This window comes from Lynx canadensis, chromosome B3, assembly GCF_007474595.2.
Source record: "Lynx canadensis isolate LIC74 chromosome B3, mLynCan4.pri.v2, whole genome shotgun sequence".
Taxonomy (NCBI): Eukaryota; Metazoa; Chordata; class Mammalia; order Carnivora; family Felidae; genus Lynx; species Lynx canadensis.
In genome coordinates, this window is record NC_044308.2 from 106,030,374 (window position 1) to 106,049,905 (window position 19,532).

The 19,532-nt window shown below is 39.6% G+C and overlaps 1 protein-coding gene across 3 annotated transcripts in view; it reads left to right on the top strand.

The window, feature by feature from the left end:
* DAAM1 (dishevelled associated activator of morphogenesis 1) overlaps nt 1-19,532 on the top strand; it is a 176,019-nt gene that overhangs the window by 17,701 nt on the left and 138,786 nt on the right. The window contains exon 2 of one of the 3 annotated variants that reach the window (XM_030319227.2): nt 5,837-5,919. The exons of the other annotated variants lie outside the window; for them this stretch is intronic. The gene's annotated coding sequence lies outside the window, so the exon portion shown is untranslated. The remainder of the gene's footprint in view (nt 1-5,836; nt 5,920-19,532) is intronic. 3 annotated transcript variants of the gene reach the window in all.

The following is a 19,532-nucleotide window of genomic DNA, read 5'->3' on the forward strand; positions in this document are numbered from 1 at the left end:
ATGTATGTAAATCAGTTGTATCTCTGCCAGGCAAAACCTCTTTGCTGTGTTATAGATAAGGGCCATTACATTGTTGTATGTTTTTTTAGGAGTTAATTCCTACTCCCACAAAGCTGTGAAATAGTCTGGCCCAGTGGGTTCTCAAACTTGTTTGTTTTAGGGTTTTTGATCTTTTTTTTTTTTACTCTTATAATTAATTTATTTTTTATAATTTACATCCAAGTTAGCACATGGTGCAACAATGATTTCAGGAGTAGATTCCTTAAGCCCCTTACCCATTAAGCCCATCCCCCCTCCCACAACCCCTCCAGCAACCTTCTGTTTGTTCTCTATATTTAAGAGTCTCATGTTTTATTTTCAGGGTTTTTGATCTTATGAAGTATTGAAGAACCCAGAGAAATTTGTGTAATGTATTAATTAGATTAGAATCAGAATTGAGAAACTTTAAAACTGTTCTTTCATTAAAAAAAATAATAATGAAACCTATTTTATGTTATCATCTGGATTGATGACTTCATCATGAGTATTGAAAGTTTTGGAAAATCCCCCTGTGTACTTGTTGAGAGAATGAGAGAGAAATGGCAAATAACATCTTGATATTATTATGAAAACAGTTTTGAACTCATAAACACCCTGACAAGGCCTGAGGCTCTCCAGGCCTTCCCAAACCACACTTGAGAGAACCACTGGCCTAGTTAAAAGGAAAAAAAAAAAAAAAAAAAAAAAAAGGTCAAAGATAATCCCTGTAGGACCTGCTAGACCACAAATAGCATTCTACTGAAAAGATACCCAGTCATCTGTTTTACCCCTTTCTAAATTTTAGGTTTTTTCTTAACAGTAGTCCCTCCTTTGACAAATGTTATCCTGCCCAGCATGGGCCATTATCAAGGCTATTTTGAAACTATTACGTCGGAAATTTATTTTATTTTTTGATTAGAAAAGTAATACAGGTTACTATATGAACCCATATGAAAGAAAAAAAATAGGAAGTATAAAGGAATAGAGAAGCATCTTACCAAGGAGTCAAATAATGTTAACATTATGGGCATACATCTTTATGAAGTTTTACAAAAATTTTTTGATTATTATCTATGCTTTTTTTGTTTCCTTCCCCCAACTAGATATTGACATAAGCATTTTTCATGTTATTAAACCTTTTTGAAAAAATTCAAGTATAGTTGACACTAAAACTCTTTTTTATTGTGGTAAAAAACACATGATGGAATTTACATCTTAACCCTTTTTAAGTATACAGTTCCATAGTGTTAAGTATATCTGCATTGTTGTGAAACATCTCTAGAACCTTTAAGCCGTGCAGAACTGAAACACTGTATCACTTCAGCAACTCCCCTTTTCTTCTCCCCCACCCCCACTGCCTCAGCCCCTGATAACCACCATTCTACTCTCTTTATTAATGTGACACCGTAGATGTGTTAGGGAAGTGGAAGCATGCAGTATTTGTTATTTTGTGGCTGGCTTCTTTCACTTAGCAAAAGTCTTCAAGATTCATCCATTTTGTAGTATGATAGGACTTCCTTTTTTTTTTTTTTAAAGCTGCATAGTATTTCATTACATCACATTTTGTTTATCCATTACAGCTATATCCATTTTGGACATTCAGGTTGCTTCCACCTCTTGGCTATTGTGGATAATGCTCCTATGAACTCGAGTATGCAAATACCTCTTTGAGACCATGCTTTCAATTTTTTTGCGATATACCCAGAGCCTGGTTCATCTGGTAGTTTTCTTTTTAATATTTTGAGATCCTGCCATACTGTTTTTAATAGCACCTGTGCCATTTTACATTCCCACCAACAAAAATGTTTTTTTTTTTTTTTATGGTAGTTATCCTAATGAGTGTGAACTTATTAAAATTCTTAATAAACTTCTTAGCTGGCTGCATGTATTTCTATTTTATGTGCTGTGTAGGGTAATCATTTTCCTAATGTTTTTCCATTAAAAACCACTTGAACATCTTTTTTATGTCTCAGATTTTTTTTTAAGGATGCATTCTTAGATATGAAATAAATGGGTCAAAAGATACAGAATTTTAAAGTTTTTTATAAGTGCTGCCAAATTGTCCTCAAGAAAGGTTTTGCCAGTCGACACTGAATGAGGGTATTAAAGGATCTTTCATTTCACACATGTTATGCTGAGTGTTGTTATCTTACAATTATCTGTGACTGAACAACTGGCAAATGCTATCACATTGTATTTTAACTTGCGTTTTAGAAATTTGTTCAATAGAACTTTTTTTTCCCAAGGCCATTTGTATTATTTCTTTCTCAGACGGCCTGCTTGCCCATGTATCTATTTAAATCTCAGTGTTTTAAACAGATAAGAGATTAATTAGCAATGCAAATATGAAGCTCCCGGAACTTTTCATAAATGCGGTAAACCATCATGGAACCCGTTAGAAGGAAACTTATGAGAGCTTCAGGCACATTAAAATGACCGAAAATATTTCTCTGTGATTAAGGGTCTCAGGGTGCAGATTTACATAATTACTTATCTCAACAAGCCCTTTCCTCATTATGTGAAGGAAAACCTTAGGTCAGCTCCTGTCATTTTATGGCCCATTTGCATTTCCTGGAGTTGGCCCCAGTTGTTTCTTACTATATGCGCTTTTTCTGCTGACTGTGAGGCTGTGCTGCATAGAAGGCATTTCTGAAGGCAGAGGGGACAGGGAGATGATATGTAGTTTTTCCATTGGACTGCACATGTTTGGAAGAATAGGAGGTAGAACAATGAAATAATCCAAATATTATGAGGAGGGAGGCAGAAGTTTATATTAGACTGGTTTATGTGATAAAAGAAATGTTATACCCAGTGCTTTTTGTTTATAAATCGTATTGTAAAACAGATATTCACATGCTTAGCTAAAATATTTAAAGCATTTTGCCTATACAACACCTAATATTACCAAAAATGCTGTATTTATCACAGTCCAGTTGTCTTCATGTCAGTGTGTCATAAGTCCATATTGTGGGGGAAATTGATTTTCTCCTACCTCAAGTGCTCTAGGGTTGTTCTCATTTAAGCAGAAAATAGTTCTCTTCCAAGCAAGGAGGGAGGTTCATGTTCTAAAACTAATTTTAGATGGTTATGGTAATTCAGTAATAGAATAGAATGCAGTGTTTACCAGTATACTTTAGAGAAGACAACTTAGTGTTATCATGGCTCTGCTCACATCCTTTTTTTCTGGGACTCTGTTCTGAGGCACCGTGGCTGTCTGTCCTCCTTCGCGAAGTAACAAAATGCGGAACGTAACCCACGGAGCTTTCTGGTAAGGCCAGTGTTGACAGATTCTCCCTGTGTATTTGTTTGGGAGACATGGTCTGACCCCGTGGTGTAGAGGCTTTTGAGAGGATTCTCCAGAGTAAGGGCCAAGATCCTGAGGAGGAGTCTCCTTTGGCACTCTCCTTTCTGAAATGTCAATTCATGTCTTCCTAGCCTGGAAGAGTAGATATTTCTCCCCAGCTGATTCGTTAGTTCCTAGGCATCATTCAGATCACAAGTGGCTTGACTCATTGTAAAATTGGCTGATGGAACAGAATTTCCAAGAGTACCAAATGCAGTTGTAAGTGGGAAACCAGACACTTTATTCACACATTCTGTGGACAAATGACATCTCCAATGCAAAATGGACTATGAAATATTTTATCTTAATTTTCCACAACGCTTTCTTGATTTGCAATGGCAAAATCCTGTAGGAAATAGAATAGAGATTATAAAGTCTTTTATTCTGTGGCTGATAAAAATCTGCATTAAAAGAATTGAAACGTACTTTTCTTGTTAATGGCAAGGAGTTCCATATTGTTTTATGAATTTACAAAAAAAAGATTAAAAAAATGTAAAACACTGAGGCCCTGTCATTTTCTGATTTAGCCAATCCCAGGTAACTCTTATTATAAAAGTTTTAAGTGGAATATATGACTGATAGAGTCACAGTTTGTAGCTTTATGTAGGTTTCATTATTTAAAGGGACTCGTCCTAAGCATGCCAAGCTTTGACAGTTTGTAAGATAGACCATCATTAATTTCTACCAAGATTGGCAACTATCATTTGGTTTGTGTTTACTGAAATTCTCAAATGTGTAATTTATCTTCTATTGAAGAAACACTTTTATTTTACTTTATTGTTATTTTTTAAAAAGATTTTATTTATCTATTTATTTATTTAACATCCAAGATAGGTAGCATATAGTGCAATAATGATTTCAGGAGTAGATTCCAGTGATTCATCCCCTAGGTATAACACCCAGTGCTCATCCCAACAAGTGTCTTCCTTAGTGCCCCTTGCCGATTTAGCCCATCCCCCACCCACAATCCCTCCAGTAACCCTCTTTGTTCTCTGTATTTAAGTCTCTTATGTTTTGTCCCCCTCCCTGTTTTTATATTCTTTTTGCTTCCCTTCCCTTATGTTCATGTGTTTGGTCTCTTAAATTCCACATATGAGTGAAGTCATATGATTTTTGTCTTTCTCTGACTAATTTCGCTTAGCATAATACCCTCTCGTTGCATTCACGTTGTTGCAGATGGCAAGGTTTCATTCTTTTTGATTATTGAGTAATACTCCATTGTATATATATACGCCACATCTTCTGTATCCATTCATCCGTCGATGGACATTTGGGCTCTTTCCATACTTTGCCTACCGTTGACAGTGCTGCTATGCACACTGAGGTGCGTGTGCCCCTTGGAAACAGCAGACCTGTATCCTTTGGATAAATACCTAGTAGTGAATTGCTGGATCGCAGGGTAGTTCTATTTTTAATTTTTTGAGGAACCTCTATGCTGTTTTCCAGAGTCGCTGCACCAGTTTGCTTCCTCCCAGCAGTGCAAAAGATTTTAGTTTTTAAAGTAATCTCTGTATCCAACAAGGGGCTCGAATTTAACAACCCTGAGATCAAGAGTTGCGTGCTCTACTGACTGAGCTATCCAGGTGCCCTGTAAAGAAACATTTTTAATACCTAGGTCCATATTATGGCAACAACACTATGGTTTATTTAGTATAATCATCTAGTTGGGAGGGATGAACTTTTTTGAAGTGAGAATTTAAAAACAAAATTTTTTTTTAACGTTTATTCATTTTTGAGAGCCAACGTGAGTAGGGGAGGGGCAGAGAGAGAGGGAGACACAGAATCTGAAGCAGGCTCCAGGCCCCGAGCTGTCAGCACAGAGCCTGAGGCGGGGCTCGAACTCATGAACCGTGAGATCATGACCTGAGCCGAAGTCGGACACTCAACCGACTGAGCCACCCAGGTGCCCCGAGAATTTTTTTTTTATAGTATCAAACAGAAAGCCCTGATTATTATAGTAGGATAACTAATACAAGCAATTAAGTCAAAATTTCAAACCACATTATGATGGCTAATGTAGTAAAAAACTCTCCTGTGGGGGACTGCAAATTCTTTAGACTGCTATCTGCTTATGTGACTTTGGCCAAGTGTTTTGGGCTTCCATTTCCTCAGATGTAAAATGGTGAGGTTTGAATTAGCTCACCAGTTCTGTGACAGTTTTGTTGTCTCCAGTGGCTTTTAAAGGAGTATAACAGTCACTGTCTGAGTTGGCCCTGAGTGTTCTGCATCAGAAGTCAAGATGACCCCTTTTTAGACCTAGCAAATTGAAACCTGGAGTAAGTGATTTGCCTACTAATAAATTTAGTATAATGATAGAGTTAGAGCTCAGGTCTCCAATAACCTCTTAGATACCTATCTGACACAGTCTGGATGTCACATGCACATGTCCTTTCCCCCACTTTCTCTTCCCCACACAGCCATGGCAGACAGTGTTTATCTAATGCTTATCTAATGTGACATTTCTTTCCTACTCAGCCTGGACATGGCCTCAACCCTTCTCGAAGCAATATTCTAACAGCCACAGCTAACAGACAAGGGGATCTAACTGGTTCGACGTTGTAAGTAGTAGAATCTTTCAAATAAAAAAAAGTCACAGATGGTTTTTTATGGAGATTTACTTGTTTAATTCAAGTGGAATATTGTGGCCTTCTCTTTCGTACCAGTTCCCAGCATGATGATTCCTTTTTAATTAAAGGAAATTCTAGATTCCCACATGACCTTGAATTCAGTAACATTTTAAATGAATTTGTGATGAATCCCAACATACAGATGCATTTGGAAGATGGCATACATATCTGTGTGAGACATTTTCGTGTTTATGAATTATTGCCTTTGTTCACCACCCCACCAACCAAAAGACAGGCATTAGAAACCATTACTTTATACCAGTTTGTCTTTTTTTCTTGGTTTCAGTTTAAATTTTTATTTTATTTATTTATTTTTTTAAATATATTTTTTTTTTAACGTTTATTTATTTCTGAGACAGAGAGAGACAGAGCATGAACGGGGGAGGGTCAGAGAGAGGGAGACACAGAATCTGAAGCAGGCTCCAGGCTCTGAGCTGTCAGCACAGACCCCGACGTGGGGCTCGAACTCACGGACCACGAGATCATGACCTGAGCTGAAGTCGGACGTTTAACTGACTGAGCCACCCAGGCAGCCTTCAGTTTAAATTTTTAAAGTAGGATTGAGTTTTCATTTTAAGGGATCTCATCAGTGGTTTTCATACTATGTGCTGTAGAGTCCCAATTCTAGGAGGTGGGGAGAGTCCCCCTTTCCCCACACCCCTTCCGGCTCTAACCAGCCTGTTTTCATTCAAACTCTTCTATATATTGAGGTTCTCCATGAGATTTCATTTGGATAAAGGGTTTCACAGCTTTAAAAAAATTGAAAAACACTGATAATCCCACCTTCCCATTTTACACAGAATGGTTTGGAGTTACCCTATTAACACTGGAGCCAGGCTGAGGACCCCGATGGTCCAATTTGCAGGTCACTCTTCAACCCCTTACCTGAGCTGCTGCTCAGAGGACCAGTGGATGATGTAAACTAACACCACTGCCAGCTGAGTGCAGCGGGCACTTATGTGGAAGGAGAAAATGTTTACTTTATATGGAAAGAAAAATTGTTTATGTTATAATGCCAGGGGAGGGACTCACATCTATTTTTATTCCACCCTTGAATAAAAGGTTATGTTGTGTACATATTTGTAAATGTTTGTCTTGTTTGGGTGTGGGCTTCTCTTACTTATTTGGGCTGGGTGGCGGGATGGTGAAGCTTTTTTTTTTTTTTTTTTTTTTTAACCTTTATGTTAAACCAGTAGAGAGCGATGCCACCGGCAGAAGAATGCTTCCCTTCTCTTTTCTCCCAGTGCTGTTCTCCTTCCCATGCTGTGGCGTGCTTTCCCGTGTCCTGGGTTTAAGCACTGTCGAAGCAGAGTCTTTGGTGTCTTTCCTGGATTTTGCCTTTGATAAAGGACGGTCTCATTTCAGGACTCATTTCTCTGCAGTGCTCATCTATTGCCATTATTAAAATCAACATGCCCTTAAGATCCCAGCCAAATAGGATACTTACCATACCTGGCCTGGGCTACCCTTTTCTGCCTCTGGCATTGGCACAAAGCCAAATGTCCCTCTGAAGCCCGCTGTGATTTCTAGGACTTGCTTTCCTCGTTGACCTTGGCCGTTTGGGGCTGTAGGTGATCCAGGATACCTGGAGTGAATGTCTGGTGACTGATTGCAGAGGGTGGGCCCCATACCTGGCTGTGGGATGTTAAGTGCTTCTGGTTCCTCCTCTTCCTGGTTGGCAGGAAGTGCTGACTGCTCCCACAGACCCCCTGACAGGCCACTTGCTTTCTCGCCCTCTTGGGAAGGTTCTTACCTCTCTTGTGGAGACGTTTTCTTTAAACTGCAGCAAAGCCAAAATGGTTTGCTTTGGCCAGTAGTCTCAACCTCTTCCTTTCCCATATGTTTTAACAGATATGATGAGAAAGGGAAAGCACTTTTCTCTGGCCCAGGTCACTTTTTACCAAAACAGTGGAGGGAAAAGTTAGGAGGTAAAAGGAGAAAGAAGAAAAGCACATAGGAGGATGTTACATCAGAATACTGATTCTTAGATAATTGAGTGGTAATTTTTGTGCCTGAGTCGTGAAGCTGAACTGTAAAGGAAGTTTGGGGAGCCTAGTGGAAGACCTCATTCGAGGAGGAGTCTCTTCGTGCCATTTTCCACCCGGAAATTAAAATAGCTATCTGCTGTCTTATTCTTTCCACCGTCAGCTCTCCAACAGACCGTTTTCTCTCAGGAAGAATTAGGACGGCGAATTACAAGTTCTTGGTCCGCTAAGGACAGGCTCTCTGAGAGCTTTAGTTACCTGAGCACTTCACCAGCATCACTCTAGAGAGAGACTCACTGAGCAGCCTTCTGGGGCAAAAGTTTGGTGAGCAACAGGACTTTGAAGGGCCTGTCAAGTATATATGGACTTAATGTGCTTTGGTGGAAATATTTTTTACTAGTGGTAATTTAGTCTTCTTAACCAGGGTGTGTTAAAATGTCCACCACTCATCTCTTTGTCACTGGAATTACTGATTAGTTGGCTATAATCTGACCAGAATGACTGGTAAAAAGAGTAGGAGTATAACCTCACGGATTATTACCCAGAAGCTGTTTTTAAAAGGCATCCCTGGGGGGCGGGGGAGGGGGGAGACATCCCTAGAAATCTGAGTAAGATCTATAGTCTAGTTAACTGTGATGTTCCCGGTTTTGATAATATATCATGGTTATGGTTATGTAAGCTATTTCCGATGGGGGAAGCAGGGAACTTTTCTGTACCTTTTATTTATTTATTTATTTATTTTTGTAACTTCTTGTGAGTCTGTGGTTATGGCAAGATAAAAAGTTAAAAATACCCTGAGAAGAATAATTATCACTCCAGGTAAGACATTTCAGGTCTGACTTTGTTTGCTTTTTGCTTCCTGTCCCTGCTACCTCCCTTCCTTCTTTCTTTTAATGTTTTTTTTTTTTTTTTAAATTTTTTTTAACATTTATTTATGTTTGAGGCAGAGAGAGACAGAGCATGAACAGGGGAGGGTCAGAGAGAGGGAGACACAGAATCTGAGACAGGCTCCAGACTCTGAGCCGTCAGCACAGAGCCCGACGCGGGGCTTGAACTCACTGACCATGAGATCATGACCTGAGCCGAAGTTGGCCACTTAACCTACTGAGCCACCCAGGCGCCCCTTTCTTTTAATGTTTTATTGAGAGATATTTCACATACAAAAATCATGTATTTTAGAGTAAATTTAATGGTTATTGTCCCAGTTCATTGGCTTATTCAGAGTTGTTACAACCATCACCACTATCTAATTCTTAAACATGTTCTTTCTTTTAAAAATTTTTTAAAAGGTTTTTTTATTTAAGTAATTTCTTAATTACTTGGGGCCGGAACTCACGACCCTGAGATCAAGAGTAGCACGCTCTTTGGACTGAGCCAGCCAGGCTCCCTTGATCCTAGCACATTTTCAACTTTCCCAAAAGGAACATCATAGGCATAAACAGTCATCTGTGACTGTGGACATCCTTCTCGTCCTCCCATCCCCAAATCCATCCCAGGCAACCATTAATCCTCTTTCTGCCCAAATAGATAGATTGGCTTGTTCTGGACATTTCATATAAATGGAGTCATACGACATGCGGCCTTTTTTGACTGGTTTCTTTGATTTAGTATAGTGTTTTCAAAAGTTCATCCATTCACCACATGTACCAGCATTTAATTCTTTTTTGTTGCCAGATAATATTTCATTTTATGGATATACCACATTTTGTTTATTCGTGGACATTTAGGTTGCTCCCATTCTTAGGTTATTACAAACAGTGCTGCTGTCAATATTTGTGTACAAGTTTTTGCATGAACACATGTTTTCAGTGTTCTTGGGTAAATACCTAAGTATAGAATTGCTGGGTTATATGGAGACTCTATGTTTAACGTTTTGAGGAACTGTCAAATTGTATTCCAGAGTGGCCATACCATTTTCTATTTCCACCAGCAGTGAATGAGGATTCCAATGCCTTTACATCCCAGGTGTTTCTTAGATACTATATTTGTCTATTTTAGTTGTGTTTATGGAAGGCCTCCTGTTGTCTTGGTGGGTATGGGAACCGGGACCTGAATGATGATTTTGGAGGAAATGAAACAAATGAAAATCAAGTAAATTATTTTCAGACTGGCTCAGTGTAGTGCTGGAAACCTTTCAGCCCTGAGCGTACAAACCTTCCTGTTTGACTGGATATGACATTACCAGGAATTTTACTTTCCTGCTTTCATTCTCCCTGAGGAGAAAAAAGAAATATGTCTTTTCCTCAGCTAGACGTGGAGGGTTCAAACACACATAAAAGACCCCTGAGTTATTAACAATTCCACAGGAACATGTACTTGGTTTATGCCCAGAATAGTTTCTCTCCAGTCATTCTCTCGGTGCTTCCTCTGTGCTGTTCTCCGCCGGAGCGTAACCTAAGAGCTGAATCAAGGTTTGTTCAGTCGGTGTTTGGAAAAGAAACGGTGACTGGATGCTGGTCAGCTGGCTCGGGGCTGCTGGCAAGACTGGCCTAGACCATGCTTTCTGCAGGCCGCAACCTCTCAGGCTTGTTAAAGGCCTGTAGCGGGCGGTGGCTGTGTTTGCCATGTCTGAGGTCAGGATGACAGGACCTTTCATAATCCCCCATGGCAGTGAACAGGCAGGTTCAGAGATCCTGGAAATGGCCAGTGCACCGTCCAGAGACAAGATCCCAGATCCTTTGCTCTGTGTGGGACCTGCGGAGCAGGCAGGGAAGGGAATAACAAGCAATGTTGTTTCTTAGTTCTGGTACATAGATCTAACTCCCGCTGTCTTCTGGCCACTGATGGTTACTTTTGGTTATACGCTGGCAGTAAGCAATCGGATTATTTTGCTGCTGAAACCACACTGTGGCAGAGAAGGCCTGCCTCTTATGATTGCTTTTCTTACGTTCCCTATTTCTATGCTTGTGGAAAAGAACTTTATGAATGTTTGCAATCTGGTGGATTGCCTCCAGATTTTCATTCACACACCAGTGTGAGTCTCTGTGACACAGGGCAGGTTTAGAAGGTGAGTGTTGTTCCCTGGGGCCTCTCTAGCCCTGTTTTAGCTGGTCTGCTCTTCTGAGAGCTGTATAGTCATACCTCCTCTGACTTGCCAGAGTCCCTCCCTGAAATGACTTAAATCAGGACAAGACTTCATGATCCTATCTCTTTTCCCTTAAAAACTGTCCATCTCAGACACATGCATTCAGTGTCCTGTATTATCTCTGTCGAGTCAATATCTTTCATTAAAATGAGGTTGGGGGATGGCACCTGGGTGGCTCAGTTGGTTAAGCCTCTGACTCTTGATAGTGGCTCAGGTCATGATCTCAGTTTGTGGGATCGAGTCCTGTGTCGGGCTCTGTGCTGATAATGTGGATCCTGCTTGGGATTGTCTCTCTCCCTCTTTCTGCCCCTACCCCCCTCTAAGTAAGTAAACATTAAAGAAAAGTTAAAAAATAAAATGATGTTGGGCGTGTATATATATATGTATATGTGCGTGTGCGTGTGGGAGGGTGTGATTTTTTGGATAGCTGCCTATTTATTACACCCATTGCAAATTGCCTATGCATTTTATTATGCCTCTATTTCATAGATTTGCACCCCCCCCCCAACAAAAGATTTTAGGTTTAGCCATTTCAAGGGTCAATTTCATATCACCGTGAAGTATTGATATACTTTAAGATTAGAGTAACAGTTGATGTGTTGTCTGTTGGCTACCCTATTATGTAATTTCTACAGTAATTAATGTATTTGGCTTAATTACTTCAATTGGAACTTAAAGAATTGAATTCTAAATCTATACATAATGTATTTCTTTTGACTTACTGTGGTCCAGCCATGACTGGGTTGAGAGTTCATAATACCTTCCCATATTCCCCCAAATAGGAGTTTCCTGCAGTTTAAAAATGTTCTAAGCAGATATTTGTCCATCTGGCATTGTGTTTGACCTGGTCTTGGGAGAAAGAAAACTGTCTGAAAAAGGCTGGTTGTCATGTGGTGGGGGGCAGAAAACTGGTTCCTCCTAATCTGTATATGTGCCTTTTTTGTTACTGGCCCCAGTGAACTCAGAGAGGCAGACTGTGTGATCTGCCAGGTCTCAGGATTAGCTCCCTGTGAGTGTCTGTGACTGATTTCGAAGGCATCAGTCACCACAGCATTTCATACAGCTACATCAACCTGAGTACTGTAAGTGGGTTTATCTGTGTTACATTTTATCCAGTGTAAATCCAGTGTTATTCGATAAACGAAAATCATCCTTTTGTCTCTATGTGACATTTTCACCTTTGAGGTCTTCTGATTACGTCATTGTTATGAGAGGTCTGAGGTTTGATTCTTCTAAATAAAATATGTTCTATGCTGTCCAGTATGGCAGCGAGTAGCCATATGTGACTATTTCAATTCTAATTAGTTACAATTAATTACAAATTGCATTTGTCCGTCACACTAGTCACATTTCAGACCTCCACTAGCCATACATGGCTAGTGGCTACTCTTTGGGAAAGTGCAGAGATAGAACACGTCCATCACCACGGAAAGTTGGCTGACTGTAGACTTTTCTCTATCCTGTAAAATCCAGGCAAGACATTAATCACAGCAAAGAAGTAAATTCAGGTGCTGGTAAACTGTTGCTGCTTATTCCTAGCCTAAAATGAGAGAAGTAACAGGATGTGTCATTCATGCTTTACTTGTTTCTGGGCAGTGTTTCCTTACTATGGTTTGGTTTCCAAAGGGCTGTGTATGTCCAGTAATCAGACTTGCTCATATTCCAGTGCAAGTTAGATGTTCTGAAACAATATATAAATACATTACTGTTTACCATCCCTTACATTAGAAATGAGATCTCTAACTCCATTTCCAGGAGTGAGTTGTGGGTAAATTAAAATTTTACCAAGATAGGGTTGTCACTATTGGCCTGTTTCCTAAATGGCACAGGTATACAGGCTTTGTCTCGGGCGGGGGAGAGTGGTTAGGTTTCATTTTGGTTTAAATTTACGTCTATTGGCTTTTAGTTGTTAGGAGATATTTTTAAGACTGGATATTTGTTAACCGTATTTATCCACCTTGAAATTCGAATTCACAAGCTATAAATTTATGAACAGAAGAATTGGGTGTAAGTCCTCCCCTCCTTTACCCTTCCACATATGACTATTAAGTTCTTGCTGCTTTTGTGTAACTGATATCCAAGGGTTGAGACTGCATACAAGCCATAGAACATGGACATACAACATGTTAGCTCTCCAGGAAGGTTCTGGTAAATGGACAGAGAAGTGGCAATTAACTGAAAGACCTTTCCTAGCTAATGTGAACCATTCTCTCTTTAATTTTCATTATCTTGAATAATTCCCAATTGCTTGAGAATATATACCTGTGTTCTTTCTAATGTGTGCATTTGGTGGTGATGGTGTATACACCAAAATTATATCTAAATTCCTCTTAGGGCAAGGGTGTGATACTGAAGAGGAATTAAACACGTTCTACCACCAGCTCCCCCACCCCCATCACCAGCCTATTTTCAGAAACATTGTAGGTGAGGTTATGTGAATTTTTATTTTATTTTTTTATAAATAATATTTTCCCAAGGGCTGGAAAAACTCCATAGCAAGTAGCTAGCTCTTGGCATAACCCCTTGGGGAAACCATTGCTGTGCCATGGTGTGAGGATCCTGGTTCTTGTTCTCTGCTATCTTCTGGGACAAGCAAGAGCACTTTTTATTCAGGTTCAGCACTTCAAGATGTAGCTTTTATATTCTCTCTTTCATGAAGAATCACTTATTTTCTTTATTCTTTTGTTTCATGCCTGCTTATCTATCATTGGAAGTACTTTCTTTTTCTTAAGCCCATGGTAAATTTGTATGTATCATCTATACATATATCATAATAGAATACTTTTTCTTCCAAGAATAGAACCTCGGCTAACATGTAGAAAACTGGAATTGCTACTCTTTAGAACTGGATCTTAATCTGGTTAGAAATAAATGAAATGAAATGAAATGAAATAAATAAAAAAATAAAATAATAAATTAGTGTCAATGTCTTTCATATATTCATGAATATGTAAACACATAACGTTTGGTTTGAACATGAACTTGGCTGTCATGTGTTGTGATTCATTGAGTGCTTCCTCTAGCTTCTTGTTCTCAGGGCCTTGCTTTTCTAGTATTCTTTTGGTGCCTGCTCCTTTGCCTCAGGGACCTTAGCACTGCATCTAGCCATGCTGTTATTCATTCTTAACTGTGGGCCAATATCTTGCTCCAAATGCATACATTTACCTTGGCTGGGTGTTAGCCATAGATTATGTTTGGACCCAAGAGTGATTCCTGCTATGGATGTAACTTTTAAAAACACAGAATGTCATCTATATTGCCCATTACTGAGCCACGTTGAAAAGTATTGTCTTGCATTTAGTTCTGGATTTTAAGCATTTGATCCACATTTCAAGCCTCTCCTTCTGTGATTTTGTTTTACCAGAAGGTTCTGGCAGGAGATAGAATGATTTGGAGAAGAGATTCATGGAAGTCAGAGAATCGATGGCTCTATTCTCTGGAAGTCATGGAACTGGACTAATTTTAAGCTTCTGAAAGGGAAGGGCAATATGTTTATTACCTATATTAACCTGTATTTAATCTATAGCACTTAGCCTATAATTGACTGATTGATTAACTCTAGAGCAAACATGCTCAGTGTGTTGTTGTTTTTTTTTTTTTTTTCATTTTTAAAGTTTATTTATTTTGAGAGAGGAGGGGGAAGGACAGAGAGAGAGGAGAGAGAAAATCCCAAGCAGGCTCCGCGCTGTCAGTGCAGAGCCCCATGTGGGACTCCATCTCATGAACTGTGAGATCTTGACCTGAACCGAAACTGAGAGCCGGTCACTTAACCGACTGAGCCACCCAGGCTTAACCGACTGAGCCCCTGTGTTTTGTTTTTGTTAATATTTAAGTGCTAAAATTGAATATTGTGTATCAGAGATGTTTGCCTAGTTTTGAACGATGATCTGGCTTATTCCATGGTTTCTTTATTAACCACACTCATTATTGTTTCCAACGATACTTACAGTGAGTACATTAATGATAATTAATAGCTTTCATGATGAAGCCAAAAAATGAATGTGGTTAGTGAAGCAACACTGCTGAAACTGTTTTTTTCCCCCACTAACACAGGGTAGGGCGTGGGCTCTTTCTTTCCCAGTGCTTCCCTTCTCTAGCTTACTCCACAGATTTATTAGCTCCATTTCTTCCGTTACCAGTGAGGACCCCTGGGAGTAAATACAGTGTGGTTCTAAATTCTGGATTTGTCAGGGTGTGCAGTTGAGTACTGGGTTTGTTGGGCAGAGATCTTGATTTGAGCCTCCTTGGGCCAGATTTGCCACCTCTAGCTCTATGATTCTGGGCAAGGTTTGATCTAATTACCTCTTTTGGAGAATGTGTATTAATGATACCTGGCTTCCCTGCCTGCTTAGAGAGGGCTTGTGAAGATCAAAGGAGAACCAGTACATGGAGTCATTTGCACAGTACTATAAAACGTACGATCTCAGTATTAAAAAGGGTAATTAGAGTCCCTGGGTGGCTCAGTCCGTTGACTGTGTGATCTCAACTCAGGTCATGATCTCACAACTCGTGAATTCGAGCTCCGCGTCGGGCTCACTGCTGTCAGCACGGTGCCTGTGAAGCACCTGATAGAGCAGGATCCTCTATCCCCCTGTCTTTCTGCTCCTTCCCCACTCACGCTCTGTCTCTCACAAATGAATGAACATTTATTTTTAAAAAATAGTAAATTGCCTGTGTATTGATATTTCTAAACTCATTGAACCCTCTTCTTCATGTGTTAAGAAACACAAGCCTGGGCGTTGGGGCAGCTAAAAACAACTGCAAGGAATCCAATGGAATATATGCTCAAAATGTATTTTAGTTGCCTGATGATATTTTTGCATTTGAATTATCAATGTGATACTTGTTATTTTTTTCCAGTAGTTTGAGAATGGAGCTTGGAACATTTTTCACTGGAGTCCGTTTGGTAGACTGTCCCCTGGGACATTCATCTTAGTGGAACAGTATTGAACTAATGCCTACTTTCTTGGTTTGCTGTTCTCTGGGCTGACTTGGTTTGTACCTCTGGAAGATCATAGGGAAGCCACCAAGTAGCACCAAAGTCTCTACTTTATTCTTTTTCTTTTAGTTGTTGCATTGGAATTATTTTGAATGTAAGCAAGAGAAACTAAACTTAGGCAAAAAGAAAAAGAAAAAAAAAAAAGAAAAAAAAAGAATTTTCCTGAAGAGTATGAGGTAGCCCTTATACCTACAGGAAAGCTGGAAAGCACAGGTACCTGTGGAGATTTAGAATTCTGGGGAGAGGGGCACCTGGGTGGCTCAGTTGTTTAAGTGTCTGACTTCGGCTCAGGTCATGATCTCACGGATCATGGGTTCAAGCCCTGTGTTAGTCTCTGTGCTGACAAGTGAGACCCCAGAGCCTGCTTCAGATTCTGTTTCTCCCTCTCTCTCTGTCCCTCCCCTGCTCGTTCTCTCTCTCCCCGCCCCCCCCCAAAATAAACATTAAAAAATATATAAAGGGGCTCCTGGGTGGCTCAGTTGGTTAAGCGTCCAATTCTTCATTTCAACTCATGATCTCACGGTTTGTAGGATAGAGCCCCATATGGGGCTCTGTGCTGACAGCACGGAGCCTGTGCTCTCTCTCCTTCTCTCTCAAAATAAACATTAAACAAACAAACAAAAAAAGAAATAAAATAAAATTCCAGAGAGAAAGCCTGCTTTGCCTATCCTAGGTCTTTGCTCAGCATTGACACATTTTTCATGGGGTTGGAGGGGTAGGGGCTGTGATCCCAAGAGTGCAAAGAATAGGGATAGGTGATTCCCTATAAAATCTGTGTGCTAGATAGGCAAAAATGACACTAGCTTTCAGCAAGATTCTCAGTTCTCTGAAATTGGGTGGGAGGGGGGGAACTTAACATCCTTTGTCCATGTATCTGCCAGCATGGGTTAAACCCCCCTTTTACTAATAAGAGAAATTGAAGTTGAGAAACAGCAAAGGAGGAAGGTATCTTCATTAGAAAGGGAGGCACTTGTCCTGCAAATACAATACAAGGGCCCTTGCCCTAGAATCTAGGGATGGGCCATGGCACTCAGTAGCAATAGCATTCCTGTATCATTTTCAGGGCCACCATGTGTCTACTTAGGGTGGCCCTGGCCAACTCCACCAACAGAAAGTAGTGTGAATGGTTCCCCTGGAGTTCTACAAAGCCATGGTCTCTGGTCTTGTTTCTATCAGATTCTTTTTTCACTTCTATATTTTAATTAAAAAATGTTCAGCATAGGTCTGTAGAATTTTCAGTGAAACAACGAAGTACTTGAGTCAAAATATTTATTTCCCCATAGTCTAATTAATATATGAAATACTTTTAACATATGTTCTAATTTTAGCTTCTAATTCTTTATATGGACTCCATTATAAATACATTGGGTACTTTATGAACCACCATACAGAAATGGGTTTATATATGAGCAGGAAAGGTGTGGTGTGCCTTTCATTTCCTTCCTTCTGTCCCTCACTCCTGAAAATGTGCTTTTAGTGAAAGAGAGGGAAGTCTCTCCTTTTCCATTATAGACTACCTATGTAGGTCACTTTCTTGTTTTTTAAATTGTTTAACCGAAACAACTGGCCATGAGATTGAGATCTAGGTTTGTGTGAAGGTCTTGATGGACTTGTTTGGGATGGCTAGGTATCAGAGGTGTGATTTGCAAGTTTAATGTGTTCCAACTCTGAACATCCCTGTAAGTGTCCATCCTATGCTGCATAAAGTATGCAAAAAAATTATGTATACATGTATGTATGTATGTATATGTATGTATATCCGTATATACAGATATGTATGTATGTATATCCGTATATACGGATATGTATGTGTGTGTGTGTGTATGTATATATCCTTCCAAGGATCTAATGTTTCCCCTGACATAAGTTAGGTATTAAGATGTTTTACCTAGAGACAGCATCAGCTTATCATATATATATATGATATGATATATATGATATGATATATGATATTTTATATACACACACACACAGGAAGGTTTGCACATGGGCCTGGATTCTTGGGAGGTTATCTATAACCACATACTTGTGCAGATTTCCCCAGTGTCCCAGACCAAATTTGGTGCTCCTGAGCACAATTAGGAGAAATTGTTCGCACTAAAGTTCTTCCACTAAAATTTGACTGTCCTTAAGGGGAGGGATGGGGTCTTATTTTCGGTGATGCCGCCACTGCTGGGCACCCATGTACACACCCAGGACTATCGGGTGGTACTTGTTGCTCCTGAGGCAGGCTTTCGCAGTGGGACTTCGTGACTTCTTATGCCCAGTCACTACCACCAAGCTCTATCTTTACTTTGTACTGAAATAGAGTAGGACCGTTATTCCTGTGTGACCAAAGGACAGACTCCTATGCCTTCTGTTTTATGCTCTTTATATAGTGAAATACGATCCTTTGGTACTCCATTTCTTTCTTTTTTGCACCACCATTGTAGTTATCTAATTTTAAAGTGTGGGGGAACAAAAGTACGGCTGTCTTTTTCTAACTGCCATTGGGGAAAAGATTGATTTCAAACAGGGGCAGCACAGAGCATAGGATGTGATTACTAGTAGTTACCCCTTAAATATTTTTTTGAAGTGCTAGAGTTACATATGTCAACCCACAGTTGTTTTGTATTTTTTAGCACTTTTTTTTTTTTTTTTTTTTTTTTTTTTTAGTTTTAAGGGGGGAAAAAACCCACCCTAGGCAGTGATACTGAAATCTTTTAAATTTGTGGCGTGATAGGAAAATGTAATCACAGTGTCAACATTCTGTCATCTTCTATTCATCTTTCTTTATGGAAAAAAATAATTATAGTGGTTCTCACACAATTCCAAGGATCTAATGTTTCCTGTGACATAAGTTAGGTATTAAGATGTTTTATCTGACAATATCAGCTTATCATGGAATTTAGAAATGACATTCTTGCCCATTACTGGCCTTTGTGTCCCCCTTGCCCCCCCCCCCCCCCCCCCCCGCCAGAGAAAACTAAGGGAAGGAGAAATTGCATTTTTACTATTGGTCAAATATGGTTTAGAGCATCACTTTACTTGATAATATCTGGAAATTCACTTAAACGGTTTTGTCTTCCCACACATTTCAAATAAATGCTAACAGGAAAATACCTCTGTAGAAGCAGAAGGGTTATTTTTAGATCGTGCTCCTATATTTGGGCTTCATTACTCAGATTTTTTTTCCCCAGGGCCAGGGTCATATTTATGTAGGCTGTGCTTGATGGCTTTTCCTTATTCTTGTCTTTACTCAAGAACCACCTGGAAGCCAGCACACTCAGTACACATGTTCTTTTGTAATCTGAATAAATCCTGTCTTCCTTGCCTACCTTTTCCCTCTGTCCTTCCCCTAAGTGTTGTAGATCAAACGGTTACTTTGTTTTAGACTTACCTCTAGTTTTAAGTAACTTATTTTTTCCTAGTTGCAAGTAGCAGTCCATTGGTAGAATGAATACCCTCCCCTTTTCTCCTCTGAATTCTAAAACAC